Genomic DNA, 20,936 nt, shown 5'->3' with positions numbered 1-20,936 from the left:
ATGCGGACTTAATTTTAGCATTGACATTAATGATTCTTTTACACATGGTAATGGATGGCTTACTGTAGCCATTGTACGAGACAAACAGTTTACAAAACAATTGAGAACATCGAATTCACAACATCTGCTGCAGACAAGAAGAAGAATACTGTCAAGAGCACTGCTGCTACTGCACTTGTTGATGGACCGTGTGTGTTCTGTGGATGCAGACAAAAATTTTAGCATTGACATTAATGATTCTTTTACACATGGTAATGGATGGCGTACTGTAGCCATTGTACGAGACAAACAGTTTACAAAACAATTGAGAACATCGAATTCACAACATCTGCTGCAGACAAGAAGAAGAATACTGTCAAGAGCACTGCTGCTACTGCACTTGTTGATGGACCGTGTGTTCTGTGGATGCAGACTTAATTTTAGCATTGACATTAATGATTCTTTTACACATGGTAATGGATGGCTTACTGTAGCCATTGTACGAGACAAACAGTTTACAAAACAATTGAGAACATTGAATTCACAACATCTGCTGCAGACAAGAAGAAGAATACTGTTAAGAGCACTGCTGCTACTGCACTTGTTGATGGATCGTGTGTGTTCTGTGGATGCAGACTAAATTTTAGCATTGACATTAGTGATTCTTTTACACATGGTAATGGATGGCTTACTGAAGCCATTGTACGAGGTGGTACAGGAGTTCCTAATGTTCCTGGCCTCGAAAGTTTTGTAGACAGAGACGTAATTGGCTATGGAACTGTCAAGAACACTGCTGCTACTGCACTTGTTGATGGACCGTGTGTGTTCTGTGGATGCGGACTTAATTTTAGCATTGACATTAATGATTCTTTTACACATGGTAATGGATGGCCTACTGTAGCCATCGTACGAGACAAACAGTTTACAAAACAATTGAGAACATCGAATTCACAACTTCTGCTGCAGACAAGAAGAAGAATACTGTCAAGAGCACTGCTGCTACTGCACTTGTTGATGGACCGTGTGTGTTCTGTGGATGCAGACTAAATTTTAGCATTGACATTAATGATTCTTTTACACATGGTAATGGATGGCTTACTGTAGCCATTGTACGAGGTGGTCCAGGAGTTCCTAATGTTCCTGGCCTCGAAAGTTTTGTAGACAGAGACATAATTGGCTATGGAACTGTCAAGAACACTGCTGCTACTGCACTTGTTGATTGACCGTGTGTGTTCTGTGGATGCGGACTTAATTTTAGCATTGACATTAATGATTCTTTTACACATGGTAATGGATGGCTTACTGTAGCCATTGTACGAGACAAACAGTTTACAAAACAATTGAGAACATCGAATTCACAACATCTGCTGCAGACAAGAAGAAGAATACTGTCAAGAGCACTGCTGCTACTGCACTTGTTGATGGACCGTGTGTGTTCTGTGGATGCAGACTAAATTTTAGCATTGACATTAGTGATTCTTTTACACATGGTAATGGATGGCTTACTGTTGCCATTGTACGAGCTGGTACAGGAGTTCCTAATGTTCCTGGCCTCGAAAGTTTTGTAGACACAGACATAATTGGCTATGGAACTGTCAAGAACACTGCTGCTACTGCACTTGTTGATGGACCGTGTGTGTTCTGTGGATGCGGACTTAATTTTAGCATTGACATTAATGGTTCTTTTACACATGGTAATGGATGGCTTACTGTAGCCATTGTACGAGACAAACAGTTTACAAAACAATTGAGAACATCGAATTCACAACATCTGCTGCAGACAAGAAGAAGAATACTGTCAAGAGCACTGCTGCTACTGCACTTGTTGATGGACCGTGTGTGTTCTGTGGATGCAGACTAAATTTTAGCATTGACATTAGTGATTCTTTTACACATGGTAATGGATGGCTTACTGTAGCCATTGTACGAGGTGGTCCAGGAGTTCCTAATGTTCCTGGCCTCGAAAGTTTTGTAGACAGAGACAAAAAAATGCCTACCGTACCTACCATATTGGAGAACTTGCAAATAAAGACTTTGGTAAATCTGTCTATATGTCCCCTTCCCCATTGTCATTGTGTACACGTAATAGGAGAAAAATATCTGTAAATGAGTCTGTATTTATTTGGATGAAAGGTAAAGGAGTATATGAATATGTAAAGTTTGTTGGAGATTGTACTCTGTATTTTCATAAATAAAGTGATCTGTAGCGTAGCTGAGAACGGGACAAGGGTACATCTAGAATCTGTCGGCATAGAGTATGTAACAGCATGTTACGTCATCACACTGTGCGCAAAGTCCGCCGCTGGCGCGCTGCCAAGATGGCGTCAGCCGGCTTTGTCGGCGCGGGATCAAAGGTCAACTGCTCAGAGTAGCGATGTGCACATATGCAGATGTTGGTAGTACTGCTACAGTGCATTGGCGGAGCTCTCGTTTGAACTTCGGTAATTCATGTGGAACGGTTCCTGACGTTATTATGGCCGTACCACGGGAAGTAACAGACTCTCAACGCAGCATGGTAGTTGGCGCTAGGAACATGGGACATTCAGCTTCGGAAATCGTTATGGAATTCAGTACTGGGAAATCCACAGCGTCAAGAGCGTGCCAAAAATACCAAATTTGAGGCGTTACAACTCACCACGGACAACGCAGTTTCCGACGACCTTCACTTAATGACCGAGAGCAGCGGCGTTTGCGTAAAGTTGTCAGTGTTAACAAACAAGCAACACTGCGTGAAATAGCCGTAGAAATCAAAGTGGGACGTACGACCAACGTATCCTTTAGGATTATGCTGTGGAATGTGAACTTAATGGGCTATGGCTGCAAACGACCGACATGAATGCCTTCGCTAGCGGTATAACATCGCCTGCAAGGCCTCTCTGGGGCTGCTGAGCGTGTCGGTTCTACCCTAGATGACTAGCAAACCGTAGCCTGGTAAGACAAATCCCACTTTCAGTTGGCAAGAGCTGATGGTAAGTTTCGAGTGTGGCGCAGGCCCCACACATCCACTGCTCAATGTTGTCAACAAGACACTGTGCTAGCTAATGGTGCTTCCATAACGGTGTAGGCTGTGTTTACATGGAGTGCCAAACTGAATAGATCATTAACTGGAAATGGTTATCTTCAGCTACCTGGAGACCATTTGCAGCCGTTCATAGACTTCATGTACCCAAACAACAGTGAATTTTTCGGATGACAGTGTGCCATGTTACCGCGCCAAAATTGTTCACTATTGGTTCGAAGAATATTCTGGACAATTCGAGCGAATGATTTGGTCAAGCAGATCGCCCGACGTGAATCCCATGCACAATATCATGCACCGGCAACACTTCTGCCATTATGGACTGCTGCAGCGCGAGCATGGCTCAGTAATTCTGAAGGGCATTTCCAACGACTTATTGAGTCCGTGCTACGTCGAGCTGCTGCACTATGGCGGGCAAACGGAGGTCCGACACGATATTAGGCGGTATGTCTGTTCTTTAAGACATGTCAGAAAGGCAAGACACCATTTTATCAATGCTCGCTCGCAGCCCGTCTCTGTGATTCTTTTGTCTCTTTATCCCATGACTTCTGTCACCTTAATGTTTGCCATACTTTATTTTATTTATATACATTATGACATCAATTTAAATGACTTTTAACTATGAGAATCGTCGCTAAGAGCGCTCTTAACGATTTCCTCGTTCTATTGCCAACCATGTTAGATTCCCTATTTATCTCAGGCAACCATCACACAAATAGTTTAGTGACTGTAAATAATTCTTCGTAGATGGCTGTCATCTAGTAATACCCTCAATGAAATGTTGACTCCTAGCATGTTTTGACGCAGCCATCAGTCAAGAAATATTTACGGGCTATCGAGAATGACAGGAGAGTCTAAACCGGGAACCGGTACAGCCATTGAGCAACTTGTGAGAGCATTAACTGAAATAAACTTTACAATGAGTAAGTGTTGTACCAGTTATGATTCTAGCTCCAAATCACGCTGTTAACACAGAAAGTCACAAACTTCAAAAGAAGATCACCTTATAGTATTATAATAATTTATTAACCTCTTTTACAGTCACAGATCATTTTATTCCCACAAAAGGTTTACGACCTTCAAAGATAGGTGTACGTACTTTATTCTTCGGATGAATATTATTCTTCGAATGCAGTGCCGCTTTTCCATGTCTGCTTCTGAGAAACGAAGAACATTTTAGTTTATTTGTTGTCTGTGTAATTCCTTCTATTTAAGGCACTGAATATTTGTAAGGTATTTTTTTAAGATCAAACTACAGAGATGAAAAACTGCTCACACTTTGAAAACTCTTTCCCAAGCGGAAGCAAACTTCAGGAACACGTGGTTCGAACAGTTTCGTATAAGCCATCTCGGTCCAGTGTCGTTACTCCCCACTGCAACACGACCGTTCTGTATGAATGCAGAACCAAGAGTAATCTGTAGTCGGTGTTGCTCTAGTTTTTAAATTTTAAACTTATCCAAACGGTGTCTCAAAAATTAACGGCTAGCTAACTTGAAATCAGTCCAGAAATAGTGGTGATTATCGTCTAAGATAAAGCCTCTCCAGAATAGCCTTCTAATTTCAAACTGGTCTGCCTCCGGTGCAGCACAAAATTTTTGAAAATGAGGCATGCTGCGAGATGTAACCATGCAGTAACAAAACATTTTAAATAACATCCATTGAGTACCATACGTTATTGAATTAAATTTATTATAAATCATTTTGTTTTTGCACTGACAATGAACATCCCTGAATCGTAGATCGCCCTTAACTACCTTCATGCTCATAAAGTAAGGATAACTACCGAATGTGGTGCCACACAACGTGGCACTATACAAAACTGGCGTTAATAGCATACGCACATAGGGAACTCACACGACACAGATCTTTAAGTCCACGGTATTGGTGATAAGTTGAGGAAACCGTCCCGAAACACATGTGATACAAAACGACACTGTTTCCCGCGCATGTACCCCGACATCAATATGCAAGATGATCACCATGCACACGTACACAGGCCGCAAGCCGAGTTGGCATACTCTGGATTAGGTGGTAGAGCAGCTGCTGAAGTATAGCCTCCCATTCTTGCACCAGTGACTGTCGGAGCTCCTGAAGCGTCCTAGGGGTTTGAAGACGTGCAGCGATACGTCGACCGAGAACATCCCAGACGTGCTCGATGGAGTTTAAGTGTGGAGAACAGGCAGACCACTCCACTCCATTTTCTGTTTCAAGGTACTCCTCCACGATGGCAGCTCGGTGGAGTCGTGTGTTATCATCCATCAGGAGGAGATACTGGTTCAAAATTACGTCCCGAAACAGCTGATCTGTTACAGTTCCTCTGTCAAAGACATGCAGGGGTGTACGCACACCAATCATAATCCCACCCCACACCATCAAACCACGACGTCCATACAGTTCTCTTTGAAGGACATTAAGGAGTTGATATCTGGTTCACGCCAGATGAAACCCGGCGAGAATCACTATTCAGACTATACCTGGACTCGTCTGTGAACATAACCTGGAACCACTGTCCCAACGACCATGTACTGTGTTCTTGACTCCAGGCTTGACGGGCTTTCCTGTGACCTCGGGTCAGTGGAATGCATCTATCAGGTCTCCAGGCGAATAACTCATGTCTGTTCAGTCGTCTGTAGACTGTGTGTATGGAGACAACTGTTCCAGTGGGTGCGGTAACGTCCCGAGCAAGGCTATCTGCAGTACTCCGTGACCGTCTGCAGGCGCTGCTCGTGAGATATCGGTCTTCTAGTGGTGTTGTACACTGTGGACGTCCCGTACTGTAGAGCTTGGACAAGTTTTCTGTCTTGCGGAATTGTTGCCATAATCTTGAGATCACACTTTGTGGCACACGGAGGGCTCTTGTTACGACCTGCTGTGTTTTACCAGCCTCCAGTCGCCCTAGTATTCTACCCCTCATAACGTCATCAATATGTGTTCTTTGAGGCATTTTCAACACACAGCCACCATTTGCACGTATGAAAATGTCGGCACACTTACTCGCTGCACCGTACTCTAACATGCACCAACACACCTCTGCGTATGTGGACTGCTGCCAGCACCACCGTGCGACGACCGCAGGTCAAATGCACCGCATGGTCATACCCCGAGGTGATTTAAACCCGCAAACCGCCCACAAGAGCGTTGTTTCACCATGTACCAGCATTATCCTTAATTTGTGATAATGAATGTATATAACTCGACAGTTCGGATGCAGCCTGGATGGACATTAGGTCAGTACACCGCTCTCCCAGCCGCTGTAAGTTTTTCACATCTTGAAGCAGTTGCTTCGCATTCTGGTAACACCTTAAGTGACCTCACGAGGTCCCGTCGCCGGTCCTCTCACCAAGCAGAAATCCATGGCAGTACACAGAATGGAGTCCGGGTTCTTAGCATCACCGTCAGATATGCCGATCACTCAGCTATGGACGAGGACCGCCCATAGTTCGTTAGAGATTAAAATAAAGTGCTTGTTCAGTGATTAAGGTACATCGGGTTGTTCGAACCAGAACTGAGAGTGAACAGCATTAGCTTTTAAGGAGACATTTTGGAGAGAGACTTCGTATATGTGAAAAATAGACCTCATTAATAAAAGGTAAGGAAATGGTCTGACTAGAATTTTATTTCACAGTACTCCTCGTTCATTTCATTGCATTGCGTTGCATTGTATTATCACTTTTCTATTCCTTTTCAGACATCAGCCTTCAATAGTGACACTTTTCATGTACTTCAGTGCAACTTTCGCTTTCTTGGTGATCTGCTGGATCAACAGTGTACGTTGCTTACATACTCGTGGTCTAGGGACAGCTTCTTTGATAGTCGACCTTCAGCCGCGACACTGCTCGGACGCACGGTGCGCGGTCCACCTCTCCGCACGTGTGTTTATTTACTCGGTTGTGCGAAGTACCGCAGTCGTTGTTGTGATTTACAACTCTGACTAGATATAGCGTTCTCTTGTCGCCAGGAGACGGTGAAATTCACGTTAGACGAATCTTACGGCGTCCAAAGGCTTATGAAATCGAAAGTTTTTTGAGAGACGACATGCGTGTCGATCTCCACGAGCTGATAGGCACCCATCTGGCTCTCATTTCCAGGACAGTGTACCTCAAGATGAAAAACTAAGAGGCGTGTGTGAGCCCAGTCTGACGTCTCACCAACGGCTACGCTTCCGCCATGCTGACGCTAACGTCAGCATCAGTGACAGTGTACCATGTGGGTTTGGGAGTGTGTACGGTGCGCATATTCGAACTGCTCGTCACTGATGCGTTACGGCCGTATGGCACGTTCTTGAGCTAGGGGGAAGGGAAGTAGAACGCGTTTTGAAACGGATAGCGTCCTCAGTGGCATCCGACAGGTACACATCGAATTCTGCAGACACGTGCCGTCATACGTGTTCAATGGCGGTTGCCAAGCCATCACTATTTATGACAGACAGCCGCGGACAGGTTCCGGCTGTGGACAGGAAGGACACGTCCGATCAAATTGCCTACAGCGCCGCCTCGCCCAGGTATCAAGCGCGGAACCACTGCAGACAGTGGTGCCGACAGAGTTACATCTTTGAGTAAATGGAATCCATGTGGCAGGTGTGCAAGTAGCCTCGCCCATGTCGCAGCCTCACGCGAACACGAGCTCAGCCGCCGATGACGCCATGACGGCGGCGCCGCACGAAGAGGCGTCCTTGAAGGAGACGACGTCAGCCTCCACCACAACCGTTAATTTTATCATGGTCAGTGGTTCCGGACGTCATCCTTAAGGCTGAAGCTGGTGTACCCGGCCCCTCAACGGGGGTGGACAGGCGGTCCCGGGAACAACGGTCGACGAAGAATAATAAGAAACGCCGCCTCTGGACGCATGACGACCAATGGAGACAGGTGCAAGCTGCCGACACCGTCGTTGTCGGCGGACTTTACCAGTACCGCCCCAAAGCAGGCAACTGACGCTGCAGCAGGTCGGTGGCCTCGCCCACACCAGACAACCCCATGCCGACGCTCTTCAGGATAAAGACCAGGCGATGGAGTCCCTTACCGTCACCGATCACTTCCCCACTCAATGACTGCGCTGCTGAAATGGAGGCAGAAGACGCACCAGACAGCCTTGACGCTCGTCCGCCATATGGGGCTGACGCCGCTCTTGGGGTGAGTCTGACACCCACAGAAGGGCCACGTTAAACATGCCTGCCACAAGGCTGGGTAGCCAAGTGGCCTCAATACCACCGCCATCTGCCCCAACATACTCTGCTTAAAATGTTCCAATCTTACCATGTGGGTACAGTCATTGTCAACAGCATACACTCTGTTATCAAAACGTGCATGTTCCATGTCATGTTCCGGGCGGCGGACCTGAATATCACCCTCCTTCAAGAAGTCCACCTGGAGCTGCGATTGGACATATGTGGGTACATGGCCTACTGCAGTCCATCTTGCGATGGTACTGGTAGCATTGGACATCACATATCTGCCATCTGCATGAGGCCTGACCATTACAGTGGGAATAGTCTGTATTTTCAATGTATATGCACCCTCCAAGACATCTCCCTACGGTGAACGGATCACCATTTATTCTGAGGAAATTGCTCCACCACTACCTCAGAGGCGGCGATTTTAATGGCGTCTTGTATCTAGCAAATCTGTGCTGCTTTATCTGCCCTGCACTATAGGCACTCGTGTGGGATCTGGTGCTCCAAGACACGTGGCGTCTCCTTCATGGATACCGCCTTGCTATTTGTTCTTTACGAACACTTTGCCATCCGCCTCAACCAGATGTACATCTCCCGAGAACTTTGAGCTGTGGCAAGGGGACACGGAAGCGTGGTTGGCAGCCTTCACCGACTACTTGGTACACATCTGTTCAGTCACTCTCCCCCAACAACTCGTATGCCGAAGACACTGTCCAAGGATGTTGAACACTGCTTGTCTGTACGAGGACGCATGCTGCTATGTGGGAGTGCTGCCTCCAGAGTCTGCATGCACATCCTTCCACCTTTCATTGGTGGCTCGACCGCGCAATCTGGCCCTCGGACGGACACTCATGGGATATGGTCATGACAGAGCGTGCTGGCTTCGGGCGAAGTCGGAATTGTATTACACAGTACTGACGGAACTAACGACACAGCCACCCTCACGATCCCGGCAGCAGCAGATAATCGTCTCAAAGCTCGCCTAATCCGCATTACCATGGAGCAGCCTGACAGAACGCGAGTCTCTGCGAGGACGCAGGATACCATCCCCACCAAAATGGCGTTCGTATATGACGTGATCCGAGAGAGACGCCATCGCGAGCGCCACCTTACAACATCATTAGAGACATCATAAGGTGGACGCGTCAACATACAATATGCCATCACTGCAGCATTCGTCCAACATTACTGAACGTTTTATGCCCATGACCATTGGACTGTCAATGAATATGAAGGCATCCTGAGCGATTAGCCCACCCCTAGAATAGTGAACCAGGACGATGTCCTGCTGGCTCCCATAACTGCTGAACACTTAATACTGGTTTTGGTGTGCGCTGATAGGTACAAATCTCTGAACGAATTATATTGCGTCTTCTATGCCCTGATGGGCACTCAGTGGATTAACATGTTTCAAGACCTCCTCCCCAAATACTTTACCGTCCTCATGGATTTCCTCGAAGGCATCGTGATACTGGTTCAAAAATTTAGTGGCTCAAGCTGTTGTCACGATTATCATCCTCTTACGCTCCTGAAAGCGAATTACAAACTTTTCACCTGTATCCTTCGGACGCGTCTTGAGACCACAGTTGGACACATGATCCAACTAGACCAGACAGGTTTAGGTGGCAACGACCACATCCACATGGCAATTGGCGTCTACCGCGACGTCACGGCACTAGCGACTGTCAGCCACCTACGAGACGCCCTTGTCGCAGTCGATTTTGATCACGTCTTTGATCGCACCGACCACTGTTTCCTTCATGCCGTGCTTGAACGCATCGACCTCTCGCAGGTGTCAGCTAGGGTGATTCTACGTTTAATTGATTGACCGCGCTCCCGTATTATGGTCAATGGTAACCAGACCAAACACATAACTCTTGGACAGTCGGTATGACAGGGATGACCTTTATCAGGTGTTCTATTCGCGGCGGCCCTCGAACGCGCGTTATACGGCCTTAGCCGAAAGGCATCTGCATTCGAGACGTGACCTGCCGATGTGTTGCCTCCGCTGGCGATGTGACACTCTTGGCGCGGTTGGGAGACGAAATTCAGCGACGTTTCAGTGGTTGCGTCGCTACGTCATTCGGCTACGACGCGGCTCCAGCCCGCGTCGTCAACATGCGCAAGGCAACTTACATGGATGTCAGAAGAGGCCTTCAACGTTCGACAGCGATCCACTTCAAGAAGATTCCCCCACTGAACCATTGGGAGGGTAGTTCACCGAACAGTTATGGCCACGTATCGCCGGCTGCTACCGCGGACACATGCGCTGCTCCCTCACAGCAAGATTCCCCCAGATGAATACGGACGAGCTACGTTAACACTTTCCTGGAGTCGAAACTTAATTATTTTGCACACATTCTTCCCTTAACGGTCACCTTGGGCAGCAGTTTCCAGGCGGCATATGGACATTTTGTGAGCGCAGGTCAAATATCCAAACTCCGATACGCTTCTTTAACGGGGCCACCGGTGACGGAAGGTATACGGTTGACAGCAGAAGGTCTATGGTTGACTGATGTCCACAATAGCGCGTAACAGTACGAACGACGCGACTCGCACGGGCCGCAGCCTGTACCATCTTGACGGGCACGCTGCTTCAGATCGTCGCGCCCAGAGATCTTCCACCGCCATGGGCCAGATAGCTCCGTCTCACACCCACATGCGAGATTTCCTGGTCGAACTGAGCTACATGACCGAGCATCCATCGGCGACGAGAGCGCCCCGCACAAGAGACTATTACCATCTCTGTCTATCCCGACAACCCCGCAACAAGGTCGAAAAGCAGCACCTGACAATCAGCTGGAACAGGGTTGGCGGGCTGTCCACACCCCATATCACCACAGGTACACTCGTTCCTTTGGGCACGTGGCGGTGAAGGGCAAATTAACCATACGACAACGCCTCCATTCCATCCATCTTACAGACGACACTGTGCCTGCTCTGCGCAGTCGTCCATTTGGACGCCCACCGCTTGAGGGTTGCGACGGGCAGCTGCATGGATTTTATAAAAGATATGCTCGCGCTCCTGTGCCGGTCGAACTCATACGCCCAGATACTGTTTACTTTTCCGCCGCCAGAAGGAGTGCCGTCAAGTGGCTGAAGGATGTAGCGCTATGTTACGTTTTTCAAGTAGCACCAGAAAGTGCTCTCGACTTATGGTTTCACCGCCGCCATGCAATCTACCGAACACAACTATCTATTTATTTAGGTGCATTATTCGAGGGTCCTCTTGTCCATTTCTGCTTTCCGAGCACTAGAAGGCACACGTGAGGATGATTCACGAAACATGATCGGTCCTCTGAGGGAACTGTCTAGAGGGTGTCTTCCTCCATTAACTTGCACGAAGACGACTCGGAAGCTTCTGATGCCGGTAGTAGGATCTGCGTAAATAAATAAATACATTTGTTCAAATAAATCTCTCTTGATTCTGTGAGACCCCTTTCCTTCCTTGGCTTCGGGAGGGCGGGAATGGGACATTGTGGCAATACACAAAAGGTGACCCCTGCCCTCTTTGTCCCCGACACTCCTCTCTGGCTCGTATTTTTTTTTTAATGGGGTGTGGTAGAAAACTTCCTGACTCCCACGATACAAGCACATCTTAAATTTTGAATAAATTATCAGCAGCGCCGGCCGAAGACTTACAGCATAAGAAGTTACCCTCATTCTGCAAACGGCCTTATCAAAGAGGGCAGAGGAGTGGGCAGAAGTTCAGGGCACTCCTTTGCCCTTTAGGTTGGAAACTGCCTCTAAAGATGGAAGAATCAACAGTGATCAACGGCATGAAGATGCAAAAGGCGATGGGAAACACTGCATTAAAAACACATAATGAAGGTATGTATCGACAGGACATACGGCCGGAAATTGATGTCATGTAAGTGTCTAGATGCTCTATCCATCAGTAAAATACTCAGGACTAGTGCCCCCCGCGAGGGGACTGCATAAGGGAAAATGACTGAAAAAAGGATAAAAAACGAAATGATACCCTTCTGCGAGTCGGGACGTGGAATGTAAGAAGTTTGATTGTGGTGGGGAAGTTAGGAGATCTGAAAAAGGAAATGCTAAGTTTCAGTCTAGACGTAGTGGTCGTCAGTAAGTGTAATGAAAAGTAGACAACGACTTCTGATGAGATGAATATAAGGTAACATCAACAGAAGCAGAGAATGTTGTTACGGGAGAATGACTCCTTATGAATAGGAAGGCAGGATAGAGCGTGAGTTACGTTGAACAGTTAAGTGATGGGTTTGTTCTTACCAGAATAGACAGCAAATCAACTCCAACAACGCTAGTTCAGGTGTGCGCGCAAGCAGAAGACAAAGAGATAGAGAAAGTTTATCAGGGTACTGAACGGGTAAATCAGCGCGTATAGGGAGAAGAAAATCTAATAGGCTTGGGGGATTGGAATGCGGTTATAGGGGAAGTAGCAGAAGATACGAGGTATTATGGGCTTGGTACTAGGAATGAGAGAGGAAAAAATGTAATTGAGCTCTGCATTAAATTTCAGATAGTAATATGCAATACTCTGTCGAAGAACACAAGAGGAGGAGGTACACTTGGAAATCGCCGGGAGATACTGGAAGATTTCAGTTAGATTTCATCATGGTTGGCCAGAGATTCCAGAATCTGATATTGGATTGTAAGATGTTCCCAGAGGTAGATGTAGTTTCGGATAAATATACACTCCTGGAAATTGAAATAAGAACACCGTGAATTCATTGTCCCAGGAAGGGGAAACTTTATTGACACATTCCTGGGGTCAGATACATCTCATGATCACACTGACAGACCCACAGGCATATAGACCCAGGCAACAGAGCATGCACAATGTCGGCACGAGTACAGTGTATATCCACCTTTCGCAGCAATGCAGGCTGCTATTCTCCCATGGAGACGATCGTAGAGATGCTGGATGTAGTCCTGTGGAACGGCTTGCCATGCCATTTCCACCTGGCGCCTCAGTTGGACCAGCGTTCGTGCTGGACGTGCAGACCGCGTGAGACGACGCTTCATCCAGTCCCAAACATGCTCAATGGGGGACAGATCCGGAGATCTTGCTGGCCAGGGTAGTTGACTTACACCTTCTAGAGCACGTTGGGTGGCACGGGATACATGCGGACATGCATTGTCCTGTTGGAACAGCAAGTTCCCTTGCCGGTCTAGGAATGGTAGAACGATGGGTTCGATGACTGTTTGGATGTACCGTGCACTATTCAGTGTCCCCTCGACGATCACCAGTGGTGTACGGCCAGTGTAGGAGATCGCTCCCCACACCATGATGCCGGGTGTTGGCTCTGTGTGCCTCGGTCGTATGCAGTCCTGATTGTGGCGCTCACCTGCACGGCGCCAAACACGCATACGACCATCATTGGCACCAAGGCAGAAGGGACTCTCATCGCTGAAGACGACACGTCTCCATTCGTCCCTCCATTCACGTCTGTCGCGACACCACTGGAGGCAGGCTGCACGATGTTGGGGCGTGAGCGGAAGACGGCCTAACGGTGTGTGAGACCGTACCCCAGCTTCATGGAGACGGTTGCGAATGGTCCTCGCCGATACCCCAGGAGCAACAGTGTCCCTAATTTGCTGGGAAGTGGCGGTGCGGTCCCCTACGGCACTGCGTAGGATCCTACGGTCTTGGCGTGCATCCGTGCGTCGCTGCGGTCCGGTCCCAGTTCGACGGGCACGTGCACCTTCCGCCGACCACTGGCGACAACATCGATGTACTGTGGAGACCTCACGCCCCACGTGTTGAGCAATTCGGCGGTACGTCCACCCGGCCTCCCGCATGCCCACTATACGCCCTCGCTCAAAGTCCGTCAACTGCACATACGGTTCACGTCCACGCTGTCGCGGCATGCTACCAGTGTTAAAGACTGCGATGGAGCTCCGTATGCCACGGCAAACTGGCTGACACTGACGGCGGCGGTGCACAAATGCTGCGCAGCTAGCGCCATTCGACGGCCAACACCGCGGTTCCTGGTGTGTCCGCTGTGCCGTGCGTGTGATCATTGCTTGTACAGCCCTCTCGCAGTGTCCGGAGCAAGTATGGTGGGTTTGACACACCGGTGTCAATGTGTTCTTTTTTCCATTTCCAGGAGTGTAGTAATTATCAAGACCAGGCCGGAATAATCAATGTCCGAAGAAGTAGGATGCGAAAGTACTAAGGTACGAAGAGTACGCTTCAAGTTCTCAGAGAGTATAGATACCGCAGTAAGAACTAACTCGATAGGCAGGTCAGTTGAAGAGGAGTGGACATCTCTCCAGAACAAATCGGGACTCGTAAGTGAAAACCACAATGGCCCACTGTTCGACCGTCTAGGTGGCATGCTGACGGCTCCACTCCAGACGTTCTGTTCTGCGAAGGCGCGTCAGAGGTACGCATACGGCAGGTCTCCGACAATAAAGGCCACTCTACCGATGCTTTCTGTACACAAAAAGAGATTGTTTTCGAATAAAAAACTGTGTTGTTTTTCGTTTCCATATCAGCTGATTTAGATGAGACGTAACGTCTACCACGAAGTAAAATTTTTGGATTCATTGATCGTTCGTTAGTTCTGGATACTGAACACCCTACTTATGGAGAAATGGTTTCATTTCTTTTAATAAGAAAGATTCAAAACTTTTCCTCTTGACAACCAACGTAACTTATTATGCAGCAGAAACTCTGCTACCCACTCTCCATTTCAACTAAAAATTCTTTAACCTAGCGGTGATCAATAGCTTTAACTTTGTACGCGCTCGCCCGCACGCTGTCTTTCCTGCCAGAGCCACATACAAAACCCCGACCCCCAATACGGCACGTGAGCCGCGGTTTGCCGATTACTCTTTAATTGGCGCCAAGGCACCAATTTTCTCCAAACTTAACTCACTTAGCCATACAGTTCTCACTAGATAGCACATTAACACATTTACGCTTATCAGTACCCTCTTTATGTTTTATGTATAACTGCTTCGTCCACGGAGTTGGCAGCGTGTCAGCTATCTTGCAGCTTTCTTGCAAACAGTCGATTAAAGATATCCCTGAGTTGTTAATTACCTTGATATCATATCAACTTGATCTTCAATGCTACATTATACAGAATTGCTGCGAACTGTATGTTTCAAGGTAATGGGCTTCAATCCGCCTTAAATAAGTATTGTTGATTTGTCGAGTGTTACTAGGTTCGGACACGTACTAAGTGAAAATGGCTGCAAAGTAAAGAAGAAATATGGGGAGGCTATTCATCAATAGTACCATAGTTCACTACCTTATGAAACTCCACGTATTCATGGAAAACGTGAGGTGTCGATTGAGCTGATTACGATACTCCTAAGACGCTGTAAGTGCGATCACCAGTGCCTACAGGGAATGGGAGCTCCTCATAAGATCATGCAGATTTAAGGGAAACATTTTCGGGCAACAGATAAAGTCTTATTCAATGAAAATTACTAGGGGTGCCCAGCTAAGATTGAAAGTACGGGTACTACACCTCACAAACTAAAATTAATGAAGGGGCTCACGTAATTAAAAAAGGGAAACTACAGGCAGCTATAATAATTCGACTTATTGCCGTAAGACATCAAACAAATGATTTACTCACTGAATAAAGCATACAAACAATTGAGAAATGGACAGAGGGCTGTAATTGTGACCTACGGCCTTTACTTTACTTTACTTTTCCGTGTCCAGATCAAATTTTATTTCTCCAATTAGTTAGCCACCGCTACGGCTTTGTCGTTGGCTTGTAGCAGGTGACTAAAACTGCAGTGCTCCGGCAGTAGTCGGCACATGAGAAGATGTGCCTCGTCTTGCACCTCTCCGCATCCGCAAAGAACGTCGTCATCGTTAGTCAGCAGTCCCCACTTGCACAGATTAGTTTTGCATCTGGATGCACCAGCCCTCAGCCTATTTAGTGTTCTACACACTGTATAACGAATTTTGTTTCCAAGTGCCAGTTGCTCTTTTAGTATTATGTGCAGTGCGGTTTGTTCATTCTCCCATTTACGGACTCTATTACCTTCCTGTGAACCTCAAAGGATCTTGGTTCTTGCAATAAAGCTATTTCTAGACTTAAGCCTACGAACCTGAGTGACGTGTCCATTCAGTGGGTGTCGAGAATCTGTTTCTTTCTTTGTTCTCTCAGCGTCTGCTGCCACTGGCCTTCTGATCTTGGATGGGGCAATTCCAGCAAGTAGGTACAAATTACCCGTTGGTGTGGGTCTGAGACAGCCTGTAACCATTCGCATTGTCTCATTTACACTTACATCAACCTGTTGAGCATGTGCAGATGCTTCCCATACTGGCGCTGCATAGTCTGCTGCAGAAACACACAGAGCAAGTGCTGATGTTCTCAGTACTGATGGTTGAGCTCCCCATTCATAGTTTGTCAGCCTGCGGATGATGTTATTCCTGGAGCAGACTTTAGCCTTGGTGTTTTGGCAATGCTGCTTGTAGGAAAGCGTTCTATCAAGTACAACCCCAAGGTATTTAGGTGTTGGACAGTGCTTAGGTTCTTACGTTGCCATGTAACGTCGAGCTCAACTCCAGCATCTCTAATGTGCAGATGGAAAGCACATACTTGGGTTTTGTCAGGGTTTGGCTTGAGGTGATTGGCGTCTAGTATTGAGCCAGTTCTTCAAGCGCTCTAGAGAGATTTCCAGACGCAGGTGGGTGGACACATGAAAGAATAACATGATACGGCAAATGACAGCGAAAATGGTTGGTGATGAAAGAATCCCAAAAAAGTACGTCCAAATACCAATAGAATTCCCAAAGTGCATGATAGTAGAAACTATCTGGCTGTAAATGTTAAAACTGTGCAGTTAAACCTCGTGTTAATTAACTATCGTCTACTGATCGCATCACCGTCTCTTGCTTACTATTCTCAAACGGTGTGAGTGCGGAAGACGTTGGCGGTAATGACTGGAAATTCTTTGTCCATCTAGACTTCTGTGTTCTGCTCTAAATCGGAGTTGTCATTCTCTGCAGTCCTCTGCAACGACTTGGAGCAAGGGCTCTCTTAACTTTCACTTGTTTTCTGACTTTACTCTCTGAACCTTGGCTGGTTCTGTCAGCACAGGATCCTCGCCAAACAATCGCTACAGTCCTCTGGAGTTCCGACAAAAAATACTTCTATAAACAAGTTAACCGAATTCCTAATCTCACAGATTTTTCATGGTTAACCAACAATGGTGTTGGGAGGGGACGAAGACAGAAAATGTTTCCCACTACACGACAGATATCCAACACTGGCTATTCGAAAGGATTGCATATAGACACATGCGGGAAAACGCACCTTCTACTGAAATAATTACTGTGAGCGAATCACAGTCCCTGTTAATCGGAGGTAAATGAAAATTCCTTTGTGGCATGGTCGCGAACAATGGCCGATCCTGTGGTCTCAAGTTACGTGTGCCGTACCTGGCCGTTAGCTAGCTCATCAAATAGGATTCCTCCTATTGTCACGCACGATGCAGTTGTACAACGGTAGTAGCAGTAGTAGTAGTAGTTCTTGTTGTTCTACTTTTATTTACCTTAGATCTCTTTTACAAGTGTACTGGATATCTCCTAGCAACTGTTTAAGAACAATAAGAAAAAAAGTAATTCATTTATAAAAGCATTTTCAGATGTACAGGTCTAGTTATAGTGAGAACCTGCCTGAAATGATTTAGCAAAACTACAGAAAACCTATATCAGAATAGCTGGATGAAGACTGGAGCCTCCACCCTCCCAAATACAAAGCTACTCTGTTTAAAACAGTGATACTTCATTCAGTGTGCCCTAGTGTACAATACTGTTTTAAGTTGTTTAATAATGATGAAAGGCTAATGCTACAGTGTTCATTATTTTACTACTCCCAGTCACAACACAGAGTACACACACTACACGCACTATCGGATTGTGCCAGGGCTATTTCGTGCACTCCAACTTCCCATTGTTAACCTGAAAAACTGTGTCAGTATCCCTCTATAATGAGTGAGTTGTAGGGCTCAAAAAGATGATATGGTGTTAGATTATACACGAGCAGCTTTCGGAGCCGAACAGGAAAAAATAAGGAAAACTATAGCGCGAAATTGTTGTGTGAAATGTTAGATGTTTAATTATTGTTATTATTATTTGTATTACATCTTTTAAACAAAACCCTACTCTGTGTGCGGTAGTTACGGAGCGTAACTCGGGATATCTGCAGGGTGACTTTCATGCCTCCGCCACTAAACACGTCGACACTGTTCGGGGTGGTGATGCTCACGGCTGTCTTATTTTGAGGTGGCTAATGATAATGATAAGCGATAACAGTGAAGCTAGAGGCTACAGCAACACCATTGTCTGCACACTGAACAGCGCATAGTTAATCCTTTTCTACACTGGAATTGGCGTGCTCCGATGCATCATTACACCAGCTATATTAATATGTATTTTCGTAACTCATTTCATTAGAGTAAAGACTGAAAGTCTTAATAACAAAAAGGTCAATGTCAGGACCTAAAAGTACACAGTGTGGTCAGAAACACCCGAAAAGCTTTCAAGACTGTTGTTAGGAGGTTGTACTCAGAAATAATTGTTCAGACAAAAAATTTGGATCGTTGCGCCGTTTACGAGTTATTTAGCATTGAAATTAGCCAATCAGGTCACTGCACATGCGATTTCAACTTCTGGCACGAGCTGAAATGTAGTAATCCAAGGACATTTGTGTGTCCGTTAGTCGCCAAGTGCTTAGATGGTCTTTAGCGGTTAAAATATGCCTTTTTCTGAACTTAAAAAGTTAGCTAAGTGAGCAAAAGATACGTTTTGCGGCTTTTAAGGAAAACAAAGTGCGTCTGCTGCCACTGGCCTTCTGATCTTGGATGGGGCAATTCCAGCAAGTAGGTACAAATTACCCGTTGGTGTGGGTCTGAGACAGCCTGTAACCATTCGCATTGTCTCATTTACACTTACATCAACCTGTTGAGCATGTGCAGATGCTTCCCATACTGGCGCTGCATAGTCTGCTGCAGAAACACACAGAGCAAGTGCTGATGTTCTCAGTACTGATGGTTGAGCTCCCCATTCATAGTTTGTCAGCCTGCGGATGATGTTATTCCTGGAGCAGACTTTAGCCTTGGTGTTTTGGCAATGCTGCTTGTAGGAAAGCGTTCTATCAAGTACAACCCCAAGGTATTTAGGTGTTGGACAGTGCTTAGGTTCTTACGTTGCCATGTAACGTCGAGCTCAACTCCAGCATCTCTAATGTGCAGATGGAAAGCACATACTTGGGTTTTGTCAGGGTTTGGCTTGAGGTGATTGGCGTCTAGTATTGAGCCAGTTCTTCAAGCGCTCTAGAGAGATTTCCAGACGCAGGTGGGTGGACACATGAAAGAATAACATGATACGGCAAATGACAGCGAAAATGGTTGGTGATGAAAGAATCCCAAAAAAGTACGTCCAAATACCAATAGAATTCCCAAAGTGCATGATAGTAGAAACTATCTGGCTGTAAATGTTAAAACTGTGCAGTTAAACCTCGTGTTAATTAACTATCGTCTACTGATCGCATCACCGTCTCTTGCTTACTATTCTCAAACGGTGTGAGTGCGGAAGACGTTGGCGGTAATGACTGGAAATTCTTTGTCCATCTAGACTTCTGTGTTCTGCTCTAAATCGGAGTTGTCATTCTCTGCAGTCCTCTGCAACGACTTGGAGCAAGGGCTCTCTTAACTTTCACTTGTTTTCTGACTTTACTCTCTGAACCTTGGCTGGTTCTGTCAGCACAGGATCCTCGCCAAACAATCGCTACAGTCCTCTGGAGTTCCGACAAAAAATACTTCTATAAACAAGTTAACCGAATTCCTAATCTCACAGATTTTTCATGGTTAACCAACAATGGTGTTGGGAGGGGACGAAGACAGAAAATGTTTCCCACTACACGACAGATATCCAACACTGGCTATTCGAAAGGATTGCATATAGACACATGCGGGAAAACGCACCTTCTACTGAAATAATTACTGTGAGCGAATCACAGTCCCTGTTAATCGGAGGTAAATGAAAATTCCTTTGTGGCATGGTCGCGAACAATGGCCGATCCTGTGGTCTCAAGTTACGTGTGCCGTACCTGGCCGTTAGCTAGCTCATCAAATAGGATTCCTCCTATTGTCACGCACGATGCAGTTGTACAACGGCAGTAGCAGTAGTAGTAGTAGTTCTTGTTGTTCTACTTTTATTTACCTTAGATCTCTTTTACAAGTGTACTGGATATCTCCTAGCAACTGTTTAAGAACAATAAGAAAAAAAGTAATTCATTTATAAAAGCATTTTCAGATGTACAGGTCTAGTTATAGTGAGAACCTGCCTGAAATGATTTAGCAAAACTACAGAAAACCTAAATCAGAATAGCTGGATGAAGACTGGAGCCTCCACCCTCCCAAATACAAAGCTACTCTGTTTAAAACAGTGATACTTCATTCAGTGTGCCCTAGTGTACAATACTGTTTTAAGTTGTTTAATAATGATGAAAGGCTAATGCTACAGTGTTCATTATTTTACTACTCCCAGTCACAACACAGAGTACACACACTACACGCACTATCGGATTGTGCCAGGGCTATTTCGTGCACTCCAACTTCCCATTGTTAACCTGAAAAACTGTGTCAGTATCCCTCTATAATGAGTGAGTTGTAGGGCTCAAAAAGATGATATGGTGTTAGATTATACACGAGCAGCTTTCGGAGCCGAACAGGAAAAAATAAGGAAAACTATAGCGCGAAATTGTTGTGTGAAATGTTAGATGTTTAATTATTGTTATTATTATTTG

The sequence above is a fragment of the Schistocerca serialis genome, chromosome 2, assembly GCF_023864345.2.
Source record: "Schistocerca serialis cubense isolate TAMUIC-IGC-003099 chromosome 2, iqSchSeri2.2, whole genome shotgun sequence".
Taxonomy (NCBI): Eukaryota; Metazoa; Arthropoda; class Insecta; order Orthoptera; family Acrididae; genus Schistocerca; species Schistocerca serialis.
Note: the sequence above shows the minus strand (reverse complement) of the source record.